Genomic DNA, 12,778 nt, shown 5'->3' on the forward strand with positions numbered 1-12,778 from the left:
GCTGACCACGACCGCGGCGTCCTGAGGAGGCGGGGAGCAGGCGGGTGGCGCTGCGCTGCTGGAGCCGGCAGGCGGGGCGCGGCCCAGCACCCTGGCGAGCGCTCACCAAGCAGGCCGGGCGGCTGCTCTTGGGGCGCCGCGAGCCCGGTCCCAGCGTGTACGGCCATACCACCCTGCACGCGCCGGATCTCCTCTGATCTCGGAAGCTAAGCAGGGTCGGGCCTGGTTAGTACTTGGATGGGAGACCGCTCAGGAATACCGGGTGCTCTAGGCTTTTACCCGCCACTCCTTTTGGGGCCGCCATGCCCCTGGACCCTCTGCAGCTGCCAACCCCGCCACAGGACCCCTGGCCAGCGGGGCTGGGCGGGGTGGGGGGGTGGGTAGTGGGAGGGTGGGGTCCGGGCCGCCGCCGAGACCTACAGCCTCGCAGACCCTGCCTCACGCCAGGCGACTGGGCCAGGTCTCCCCCCACAGCCCCTTCTATAGCCTCTTTTTTCCCCCCCGCAAGCGCATGCTGTCAACCCGAAGACCTTCGCCGCGCCCACGACCCCGCCCCCAAAGCCCAAGCCCAGGGCTGCCTGCCCGCTCAGGCCTCCAAACGGCCTCGGGCGGCTTTCTCCTGCCAAGGCAGTGCGGCTCCTTGGCACCTCGGTGTCCTTGGCAGAGGGGTGACCGTCCCACTGCCTGCACCCGGCCCGGAGACAGAGGGACTGGTTGTCCCAGGACAGCAAGCCGAGGGGACGCCCAGCCGCTCCACCCCACCGGAGGACTCCGTCTCCACCGGCAGGCACCCCGGCCGCTCTCCCAGCGCCCTTCGTTCTCCCAGGGGAGCCTTGCGCGTTCGGTTCCCGCAGGCCTGCCCCTGGGTCCCACGGTGACTACCCGCCCGCCCCCCCCGGGCTGTACATCCTTAACGGAGCCCAGCCCCGGGCGCGACCGTCCGCCGGTGGAGGAGCTGTCCCTTCAACACTGCCCCCGTGCGTGGGTCCCATTCCGTGACAGAGCCTGTGCGTCCCTCCTTCCTCCCCCCCCCACTCGCAACCGCTGTCTCTCTGGCTTCTGTCACCGCCAGGGAAGTGGCAGAGGCCCCGTGCAGCCACGGGTGCCCCGAAGGGGCCTCACTGCGGGCAAAGAGTAACCCGCTGCCCACGCCCGCGGCGTCCTGAGGAGGCAGGGAGCAGGCGGGATGCGCGGCGCTGCTGGAGCCGGCAGGCGGGGCGCGGCCCAGCAACCTGGCGCGCGCTCACCAAGCAGGCCGGGCGGCTGCTCTTGGGGCGCCGCGAGCCCGGTCCCAGCGTCTACGGCCATACCACCCTGCACGCGCCGGATCTCCTCTGATCTCGGAAGCTAAGCAGGGTCGGGCCTGGTTAGTACTTGGATGGGAGACCGCCTGGGAATACCGGGTGCTCTAGGCTTTTACCCGCCACTCCTTTTGGGACCGCCATGCCCCTGGACCCTCTGCAGCTGCCAACCCCGCCACAGGACCCCTGGCCAGCGGGGCTGGGCGGGGTGGGGGGGGGTAGTTGGAGGGTGGGGTCCGGGCCGCCGCCGAGACCTACAGCCTCGCAGACCCTGCCTCACGCCAGGCGACTGGGCCAGGTCTCCCCCCACAGTCCCTTCTATAGTCTCTTTTCCCCCCCCCCCAAGCGCATGCTGTCAACCCGAAGACCTTGGCCGCGCCCACGACCCCGCCCCCAAAGCCCAAGCCCAGGGCTGCCTGCCCGCGCAGGCCTCCAAACGGCCTCGGGCGGCTTTCTCCTGCCAAGGCAGTGCGGCTCCTTGGCACCTCGGTGTCCTTGGCAGATGGGTGACCGTCCCACTGCCTGCACCCGGGCCCGGAGACAGAGGGACTGGTTGTCCTAGGACAGCAAGCCGAGGGGACGCCCAGCCGCCCCACCCCACCGGAGGACTCCGTCTCCACCGGCAGGCACCGCGGCCCCTCCCCCAGCGCCCTTCCTTCTCCCAGGAGAGCTGTGTGCGCTCGGTTCCCCCCCGCCGGTCGCTGCGGTCCCCGGCGCACAGCCACAAAGGAGCCCGGCCATAGCAGCAGAGGGAGGGAGTGCCACAACTGCACGCGTGCGGCCGTCTCCCCGGGCCTCCAGGAGAGACCACCACAGGGGAAAAGCAGGCAGGCAGGCAGGCCCAAAACCCACAGGAGTAGGGTGCCTGGACCAGAGCCTCTCCTTTCGCGTGACAAACCCCGGGCGGATTCGGACCCCACCGGCACTCCGCAGAGCCTGGAGGCCTGCCCACGTATCCCACGGTGACTGCCCACCCCCCCCCTGCCCCCCCCCCCGCTCTACATCCTTATCGGAGCCCAGCCCCGGGCGTGACCGTCCGCCGGTGGAGGAGCTGTCGCTTCAACACTGCCCCCGTGCGTCGGTCCCATTCCGTGACAGAGCCTGTGCGTCCCTCCTTCCTCCCACTCCCCACTCGCAACCGCTGTCTCTCTGGCTTCTGTCACCGCCAGGGAAGTGGCAGAGGGCCCGTGGAGCCACGGGTGGCCCGAACGGGCCTCACTGCGGGCAAAGAGTAACCCGCTGCCCACGACCGCGGCGTCCTGAGGACGCGGGGAGCAGGCGGGTGGCGCTGCGCTGCTGGAGCCGGAAGGCGGGGAGAGGCTCGCCGCCGGCGCGGCCCAACAACCTGGCGCGCGCTCACCACGAAGGCCGGGCAGCTGCTCTTGGGGCGCCGCGAGCCCGGTCCCAGCGTCTACGGCCATACCACCCTGCACGCGCCCGATCTCCTCTGATCTCGGAAGCTAAGCAGGGTCGGGCCTGGTTAGTACTTGGATGGGAGACCGCCTGGGAATACCGGGTGCACTAGGCTTTTGCCCGCCACTGCTTTTGCGGCCGCCATGCCCCAGGACCCTCTGCAGCCGCCAACCCCGCCACAGGACCCCTGGCCAGCGGGGCTGGGCGGGGTGGGGGGGTGGGTAGTGGGAGGGTGGGGTCCGTGCCGCCGCCGAGACCTACAGCCTCGCAGACCCGGACTCACGCCAGGCGCCTGGGACAGGTCTCCCCCCACAGCCCCTTCTATAGCCTCTTTTTTCCCCCGCAAGCGAAAGCTGTCAACCCGAAGACCTTCGCCGCGCCCACGACCCCGCCCCCGAAGCCCAAGCCCAGGGCTGCCTGCCCGCTCAGGCCTCCAAACGGCCTCGGGCGGCTTTCTCCTGCCAAGGCAGTGCGGCTCTTGGCACCCCGGTGTCCTTGGCAGAGGGGTGACCGTCCCACTGCCTGCACCCGGGCCCGGAGACAGAGGGACTGGTTGTCCCAGGACAGCAAGCCGAAGGGACGCCCAGCCGCCCCACCCCACCGGAGGACTCCGTCTCCACCGGCAGGCACCGCGGCCGCTCCCCCAGCGCCCTTCCTTCTCCCAGGAGAGCTGTGTGCGCTCGGTTCCCGCCGGCCGGCCGCTGCAGCCCCCGGCAGACAGCCACAAAAGAGCCCGGCCAAAGCAGCGGAGGGAGGGAGCGCCACAACTGCATTCGCGCGGCCGTCTTCCCGGGCCTCCAGGAGAGACCACCACAGGGGAAAAGCAGGAAGGCAGGCAGGCCCAAAACCCACAGGTATAAGGTGCCTGGGCCAGAACCTCTCCTTTCGCGTGACAAACCCCGGGCGAGATTTGGACCCCACCGGCACTCCGCAGACCCTGGAGGCCTGCCCCGGGGTTCCCACGGTGACTGCACGCCCCCCCCCCCCCGGGCTCTACATCCTTATCGGAGCCCAGCCCCGGGCGCGACCGTCCGCCGGTGGAGGAGCTGTCGCTTCAACACTGCCCCCGTGCGTCGGTCCCATTCCGTGACAGAGCCTGTGCGTCCCTCCTTCCTCCCCCCCCCCACTGGCAACCGCTGTCTCTCTGGCTTCTGTCACCGCCAGGGAAGTGGCAGAAGGCCCGTGGAGCCACGGGTGGCCCGAACGGACCTCACTGCGGGCAAAGAGTAACCCGCTGACCACGACCGCGGCGTCCTGAGGAGGCGGGGAGCAGGCGGGTGGCGCGGCGCTGCTGGAGCCGGCAGGCGGGGCGCGGCCCAGCAACCTGGCGAGCGCTCACCAAGCAGGCCGGGCGGCTGCTCTTGGGGCGCCGCGAGCCCGGTCCCAGCGTCTACGGCCATACCACCCTGCACGCGCCGGATCTCCTCTGATCTCGGAAGCTAAGCAGGGTCGGGCCTGGTTAGTACTTGGATGGGAGACCGCTCGGGAATACCGGGTGCTCTAGGCTTTTGCCCGCCACTGCTTTTGGGGCCGCCATGCCCCTGGACCCTCTGCAGCCGCCAACCCCGCCACAGGACCCCTGGCCAGCGGGGCTGGGCGGGGTGGGGGGGGTAGTTGGAGGGTGGGGTCCGGGCCGCCGCCGAGACCTACAGCCTCGCAGACCCTGCCTCACGACAGGCGACTGGGCCAGGTCTCCCCCCACAGCCCCTTCTATAGCCTCTTTTTTCCCCCCCGCAAGCGCATGCTGTCAACCCGAAGACCTTCGCCGCGCCCACGACCCCGCCCCCAAAGCCCAAGCCCAGGGCTGCCTGCCCGCTCAGGCCTCCAAACGGCCTCGGGCGGCTTTCTCCTGCCAAGGCAGTGCGGCTCCTTGGCACCCCGGTGTCCTTGGCAGATGGGTGACCGTCCCACTGCCTGCACCCGGGCCCGGAGACAGAAGGACTGGTTGTCCCAGGACAGCAAGCCGAGGGGACGCCCAGCCGCCCCACCCCACCGGAGGACTCCGTCTCCGCCGGCAGGCACCGCGGCCCCTCCCCCAGCGCCCTTCCTTCTCCCAGGGGAGCCCTGCGGGTTCGGTTCCCGCAGGCCTGCCCCTGGGTCCCACGGTGACTGCCCGCCCGCCCCCCCCGGGCTGTACATCCTTAACGGAGCCCAGCCCCGGGCGCGACCGTCCGCCGGTGGAGGAGCTGTCCCTTCAACACTGCCCCCGTGCGTGGGTCCCATTCCGTGACAGAGCCTGTGCGTCCCTCCTTCCTCCCCCCCCCACTGGCAACCGCTGTCTCTCTGGCTTCTGTCACCGCCAGGGTAGTGGTAGAGGCCCCGTGCAGCCACGGGTGCCCCGAAGGGGCCTCACTGCGGGCAAAGAGTAACCCGCTGCCCACGCCCGCGGCGTCCTGAGGAGGCGGGGAGCAGGCGGGATGCGCGGCGCTGCTGCAGCCGGCAGGCGGTGAGAGGCTCGCCGCCGGCGCGGCCCAACAACCTGGCGCGCGCTCACCAAGCAGGCGGGGCGGCTGCTCTTGGGGCGCCGCGAGCCCGGTCCCAGCGTCTACGGCCATACCACCCTGCACGCGACGGATCTCCTCTGATCTCGGAAGCTAAGCAGGGTCGGGCCTGGTTAGTATTTGGATGGGAGACCGCCTGGGAATACCGGGTGCACTAGGCTTTTGCCCGCCACTCCTTTTGTGGCCGCCATGCCCCTGGACCATCTGCAGCCGCCAACCACGCCACAGGACCCCTGGCCAGCGGGGCTGGGCGGGGTGGGGGGGCTGGGTAGTGGGAGGGTGGGGTCCGGGCCACCGCCGAGACCTAGAGCCTCGCAGACCCGGCCTCACGCCCGGAGCCTGGGCCAGGTTTCCCCCCACAGTCCCTTCTATAGCCTCTTTTTTCCCCCGCAAGCGAAAGCTGTCAACCCGAAGACCTTCGCCGCGCCCACGACCCCGCCCCCAAAGCCCAAGCCCAGGGCTGCCTGCCGGCGCAGGCCTCCAAACGGCCTCGGGCGGCTTTCTCCTGCCAAGGCAGTGCGGCTCCTTGGCACCTCGGTGTCCTTGGCAGAGGGGTGACCGTCCCACTGCCTGCACCCGGGCCCGGAGACAGAGGGACTGGTTGTCCTAGGACAGCAAGCCGAGGGGACGCCCAGCCGCCCCACCCCACCGGAGGACTCCGTCTCCACCGGCAGGCACCGCGGCCGCTCTCCCAGCGCCCTTCCTTCTCCCAGGGGAGCCCTGAGCGTTCGGTTCCCGCAGGCCTGCCCCAGTATCCAACGGTGACTGCACGCCCCCCCCCCCCCCGGCTCTACATCCTTATCGGAGCCCAGCCCCGGGCGTGACCGTCCGCCGGTGGAGGAGCTGTCGCTTCAACACTGCCCCCGTGCGTCGGTCCCATTCCGTGACAGAGCCTGTGCGTCCCTCCTTCCTCCCCCCCGCCACTCGCAACCGCTGTCTCTCTGGCTTCTGTCACCGCCAGGGAAGTGACATTGGGCCCGTGGAGCCACGGGTGGCCCGAACGGGCCTCACTGCGGGCAAAGAGTAACCCGCTGACCACGACCGCGGCGTCCTGAGGAGGCGGGGAGCAGGCGGGTGGCGCTGCGCTGCTGGAGCCGGCAGGCGGGGCGCGGCCCAGCAACCTGGCGAGCGCTCACCAAGCAGGCCGGGCGGCTGCTCTTGGGGCGCCGCGAGCCCGGTCCCAGCGTCTACGGCCATACCACCCTGCACGCGCCGGATCTCCTCTGATCTCGGAAGCTAAGCAGGGTCGGGCCTGGTTAGTACTTGGATGGGAGACCGCTCGGGAATACCGGGTGCTCTAGGCTTTTACCCGCCACTCCTTTTGGGGCCGCCATGCCCCTGGACCCTCTGCAGCTGCCAACGCCGCCACAGGACCCCTGGCCAGCAGGGCTGGGCGGGGTGGGGGGGCTGGGTAGTGGGATGGTGGGGTCCGGGCCACCGCCGAGACCTAAAGCCTCGCAGACCCGGCCTCACGCCAGGCGCCTGGGCCAGGTCTCCCCCCACAGCCCCTTCTATAGCCTCTTTTTTCCCCCCCGGAAGCGCATGCTGTCAACCCGCAGACCTTCGCCGCGCCCACGACCCCGCCCCCAAAGCCCAAGCCCAGGGCTGCCTGCCCGCGCAGGCCTCCAAACGGCCTCGGGCGGCTTTCTCCTGCCAAGGCAGTGCGGCTCCTTGGCACCTCGGTGTCCTTGGCAGATGGGTGACCGTCCCACTGCCTGCACCCGGGCCCGGAGACAGAGGGACTGGTTGTCCTAGGACAGCAAGCCGAGGGGACGCCCAGCCGCCCCACCCCACCGGAGGACTCCGTCTCCACCGGCAGGCACCGCGGCCCCTCCCCCAGCGCCCTTCCTTCTCCCAGGAGAGCTGTGTGCGCTCGGTTCCCCCCCGCCGGTCGCTGCGGTCCCCGGCGCACAGCCACAAAGGAGCCCGGCCATAGCAGCAGAGGGAGGGAGTGCCACAACTGCACGCGTGCGGCCGTCTCCCCGGGCCTCCAGGAGAGACCACCACAGGGGAAAAGCAGGCAGGCAGGCAGGCCCAAAACCCACAGGAGTAGGGTGCCTGGACCAGAGCCTCTCCTTTCGCGTGACAAACCCCGGGCGGATTCGGACCCCACCGGCACTCCGCAGAGCCTGGAGGCCTGCCCACGTATCCCACGGTGACTGCCCACCCCCCCCCTGCCCCCCCCCGCTCTACATCCTTATCGGAGCCCAGCCCCGGGCGTGACCGTCCGCCGGTGGAGGAGCTGTCGCTTCAACACTGCCCCCGTGCGTCGGTCCCATTCCGTGACAGAGCCTGTGCGTCCCTCCTTCCTCCCACTCCCCACTCGCAACCGCTGTCTCTCTGGCTTCTGTCACCGCCAGGGAAGTGGCAGAGGGCCCGTGGAGCCACGGGTGGCCCGAACGGGCCTCACTGCGGGCAAAGAGTAACCCGCTGCCCACGACCGCGGCGTCCTGAGGACGCGGGGAGCAGGCGGGTGGCGCTGCGCTGCTGGAGCCGGAAGGCGGGGAGAGGCTCGCCGCCGGCGCGGCCCAACAACCTGGCGCGCGCTCACCACGAAGGCCGGGCAGCTGCTCTTGGGGCGCCGCGAGCCCGGTCCCAGCGTCTACGGCCATACCACCCTGCACGCGCCCGATCTCCTCTGATCTCGGAAGCTAAGCAGGGTCGGGCCTGGTTAGTACTTGGATGGGAGACCGCCTGGGAATACCGGGTGCACTAGGCTTTTGCCCGCCAATGCTTTTGCGGCCGCCATGCCCCAGGACCCTCTGCAGCCGCCAACCCCGCCACAGGACCCCTGGCCAGCGGGGCTGGGCGGGGTGGGGGGGTGGGTAGTGGGAGGGTGGGGTCCGTGCCGCCGCCGAGACCTACAGCCTCGCAGACCCGGACTCACGCCAGGCGCCTGGGCCAGGTCTCCCCCCACAGCCCCTTCTATAGCCTCTTTTTTCCCCCGCAAGCGAAAGCTGTCAACCCGAAGACCTTCGCCGCGCCCACGACCCCGCCCCCGAAGCCCAAGCCCAGGGCTGCCTGCCCGCTCAGGCCTCCAAACGGCCTCGGGCGGCTTTCTCCTGCCAAGGCAGTGCGGCTCCTTGGCACCTCGGTGTCCTTGGCAGAGGGGTGACCGTCCTACTGCCTGCACCCGGCCCGGAGACAGAGGGACTGGTTGTCCCAGGACAGCAAGCCGAGGGGACGCCCAGCCGCCCCACCCCACCGGAGGACTCCGTCTCCGCCGGCAGGCACCGCGGCCCCTCCCCCAGCGCCCTTCCTTCTCCCAGGGGAGCCCTGCGGGTTCGGTTCCCGCAGGCCTGCCCCTGGGTCCCACGGTGACTGCCCGCCCGCCCCCCCCGGGCTGTACATCCTTAACGGAGCCCAGCCCCGGGCGCGACCGTCCGCCGGTGGAGGAGCTGTCCCTTCAACACTGCCCCGGTGCGTGGGTCCCATTCCGTGACAGAGCCTGTGCGTCCCTCCTTCCTCCCCCCTCCCCACTCGCAACCGCTGTCTCTCTGGCTTCTGTCACCGCCAGGGTAGTGGCAGAGGCCCCGTGCAGCCACGGGTGCCCCGAAGGGGCCTCACTGCGGGCAAAGAGTAACCCGCTGCCCACGCCCGCGGCGTCCTGAGGAGGCGGGGAGCAGGCGGGTGGCGCGGCGCTGCGGGAGCCGGCAGGCGGTGAGAGGCTCGCCGCCGGCGCGGCCCAACAACCTGGCGCGCGCTCACCAAGCAGGCGGGGCGGCTGCTCTTGGGGCGCCGCGAGCCCGGTCCCAGCGTCTACGGCCATACCACCCTGCACGCGCCGGATCTCCTCTGATCTCGGAAGCTAAGCAGGGTCGGGCCTGGTTAGTATTTGGATGGGAGACCGCCTGGGAATACCGGGTGCACTAGGCTTTTGCCCGCCACTCCTTTTGTGGCCGCCATGCCCCTGGACCATCTGCAGCCGCCAACCACGCCACAGGACCCCTGGCCAGCGGGGCTGGGCGGGGTGTGGGGGCTGGGTAGTGGGAGGGTGGGGTCCGGGCCACCGCCGAGACCTAGAGCCTCGCAGACCCGGCCTCACGCCCGGAGCCTGGGCCAGGTTTCCCCCCACAGTCCCTTCTATAGCCTCTTTTTTCCCCCCCGGAAGCGCATGCTGTCAACCCGCAGACCTTCGCCGCGCCCACGACCCCGCCCCCAAAGCCCAAGCCCAGGGCTGCCTGCCCGCGCAGGCCTCCAAACGGCCTCGGGCGGCTTTCTCCTGCCAAGGCAGTGCGGCTCCTTGGCACCTCGGTGTCCTTGGCAGAGGGGTGACCGTCCCACTGCCTGCACCCGGGCCCGGAGACAGAGGGACTGGTTGTCCCAGGACAGCAAGCCGAGGGGACGCCCAGCCGCTCCACCCCACCGGAGGACTCCGTCTCCACCGGCAGGCACCCCGGCCGCTCTCCCAGCGCCCTTCCTTCTCCCAGGGGAGCCCTGCGCGTTCGGTTCCCGCAGGCCTGCCCCAGTATCCAACGGTGACTGCACGCCCCCCCCCCCCCCGGGCTCTACATCCTTATCGGAGCACAGCCCCGGGCGTGACCGTCCGCCGGTGGAGGAGCTGTCGCTTCAACACTGCCCCCGTGCGTCGGTCCCATTCCGTGACAGAGCCTGTGCGTCCCTCCTTCCTCCCCCCCGCCACTCGCAACCGCTGTCTCTCTGGCTTCTGTCACCGCCAGGGAAGTGACATTGGGCCCGTGGAGCCACGGGTGGCCCGAACGGGCCTCACTGCGGGCAAAGAGTAACCCGCTGACCACGACCGCGGCGTCCTGAGGAGGCGGGGAGCAGGCGGGTGGCGCTGCGCTGCTGGAGCCGGCAGGCGGGGCGCGGCCCAGCAACCTGGCGAGCGCTCACCAAGCAGGCCGGGCGGCTGCTCTTGGGGCGCCGCGAGCCCGGTCCCAGCGTCTACGGCCATACCACCCTGCACGCGCCGGATCTCCTCTGATCTCGGAAGCTAAGCAGGGTCGGGCCTGGTTAGTACTTGGATGGGAGACCGCTCGGGAATACCGGGTGCTCTAGGCTTTTACCCGCCACTCCTTTTGGGGCCGCCATGCCCCTGGACCCTCTGCAGCTGCCAACCCCGCCACAGGACCCCTGGCCAGCGGGGCTGGGCGGGGTGGGGGGGGTAGTTGGAGGGTGGGGTCTGGGCCGCCGCCGAGACCTACAGCCTCGCAGACCCTGCCTCACGCCAGGCGACTGGGCCAGGTCTCCCCCCACAGCCCCTTCTATAGCCTCTTTTTTCCCCCCCGCAAGCGCATGCTGTCAACCCGAAGACCTTCGCCGCGCCCACGACCCCGCCCCCAAAGCCCAAGCCCAGGGCTGCCTGCCCGCTCAGGCCTCCAAACGGCCTCGGGCGGCTTTCTCCTGCCAAGGCAGTGCGGCTCCTTGGCACCTCGGTGTCCTTGGCAGATGGGTGACCGTCCCACTGCCTGCACCCGGGCCCGGAGACAGAGGGACTGGTTGTCCCAGGACAGCAAGCCGTGGGGACGCCCAGCCGACCCACCCCACCGGTGGACTCCATCTCCACCGGCAGGCACCGCGGCCCCTCCCCCAGCGCCCTTCCTTCTCCCAGGAGAGCTGTGTGCGCTCGGTTCCACCTCGCCGGCCGCTGCGGCCCCGGCGCACAGCCACAAAGGAGCCCGGCCATAGCAGCAGAGGGAGGGAGCGCCACAACTGCACGCGCGGGGCCCTCTCCCCGGGCCTCCAGGAGAGACCACCACAGGGGAAAAGCAGGCAGGTAGGCAGGCCCAAAACCCACAGGATTAGGGTGCCTGGGCCAGAGCCTCTCCTTTCGCGTGACAAACCCCGGGAGGATTCGGACCCCACCGGCACTCCGCAGACCCTGGAGGCCTGCCCCAGTATCCCACGGTGACTGCCCGCCCCCCCCCCTCTACATCCTTATCGGAGCCCAGCCCCGGGCGTGACCGTCCGCCGGTGGAGGAGCTGTCGCTTCAACACTGCCCCCGTGCGTCGGTCCCATTCCGTGACAGAGCCGGTGCGTCCCTCCTTCCTCCCCCCCCCACTCGCAACCGCTGTCTCTCAGGCTTCTGTCACCGCCAGGGAAGTGGCAGAGGGCCCGTGGAGCCACGGGTGGCCCGAACGGGCCTCACTGCGGGCAAAGAGTAACCCGCTGCCCACGACCGCGGCGTCCTGAGGACTCGGGGAGCAGGCGGGTGGCTCGGCGCTGCTGGAGCCGGAAGGCGGGGAGAGGCTCGCCGCCGGAGCGGCCCAACAACCTGGCGCGCGCTCACCACGAAGGCCGGGCAGCTGCTCTTGGGGCGCCGCGAGCCCGGTCCCAGCGTCTACGGCCATACCACCCTGCACGCGCCCGATCTCCTCTGATCTCAGAAGCTAAGCAGGGTCGGGCCTGGTTAGTACTTGGATGGGAGACCGCCTGGGAATACCGGGTGCACTAGGCTTTTGCCCGCCACTGCTTTTGCGGCCGCCATGCCCCAGGACCCTCTGCAGCCGCCAACCCCGCCACAGGACCCCTGGCCAGCGGGGCTGGGCGGGGTGGGGGGGTGGGTAGTGGGAGGGTGGGGTCCGTGCCGCCGCCGAGACCTACAGCCTCGCAGACCCGGCCTCACGCCAGGCGCCTGGGCCAGGTCTCCCCCCACAGCCCCTTCTATAGCCTCTTTTTTCCCCCCCGGAAGCGCATGCTGTCAACCCGCAGACCTTCGCCGCGCCCACGACCCCGCCCCCAAAGCCCAATCCCAGGGCTGCCTGGCGGCGCCTGCCTCCAAAAGGCCTCGGGCGGCTTTCTCCTGCCAAGGCAGTGCGGCTCCTTGTCACCTCGGTGTCCTTGGCAGAGGGGTGACCGTCCCACTGCCTGCACCCGGGCCCGGAGACAGAGGGACTGGTTGTCCCAGGACAGCAAGCCGAGGGGACGCCCAGCCGCTCCACCCCACCGGAGGACTCCGTCTCCACCGGCAGGCACCGCGGCCGCTCTCCCAGCGCCCTTCCTTCTCCCAGGGGAGCCCTGCGCGTTCGGTTCCCGCAGGCCTGCCCCTGGGTCCCACGGTGACTGACCGCCCCCCCCCCCCGGGCTGTACATCCTTAACGGAGCCCAGCCCCGGGCGCGACCGTCCGCCGATGGAGGAGCTGTCCCTTCAACACTGCCCCCGTGCGTGGGTCCCATTCCGTGACAGAGCCTGTGCGTCCCTCCTTCCTCCCCCCCCCTCACTCGCAACCGCTGTCTCTCTGGCTTCTGTCACCGCCAGGGTAGTGGCAGAGGCCCCGTGCAGCCACGGGTGCCCCAAGGGGCCTCACTGCGGGCAAAGAGTAACCCGCTGCCCACGCCCGCGGCGTCCTGAGGAGGCGGGGAGCAGGCGGGATGCGCGGCGCTGCTGCAGCCGGCAGGCGGTGAGAGGCTCGCCGCCGGCGCGGCCCAACAACCTGGCGCGCGCTCACCAAGCAGGCCGGGCGGCTGCTCTTGGGGCGCCGCGAGCCCGGTCCCAGCGTCTACGGCCATACCACCCTGCACGCGCCGGATCTCCTCTGATCTCGAAGCTAAGCAGGGTCGGGCCTGGTTAGTATTTGGATGGGAGACCGCCTGGGAATACC

Source organism: Rhinolophus hipposideros (genome assembly GCF_964194185.1).
Source record: "Rhinolophus hipposideros genome assembly, contig: SUPER_9_unloc_2, whole genome shotgun sequence".
Classification (NCBI taxonomy): Eukaryota; Metazoa; Chordata; class Mammalia; order Chiroptera; family Rhinolophidae; genus Rhinolophus; species Rhinolophus hipposideros.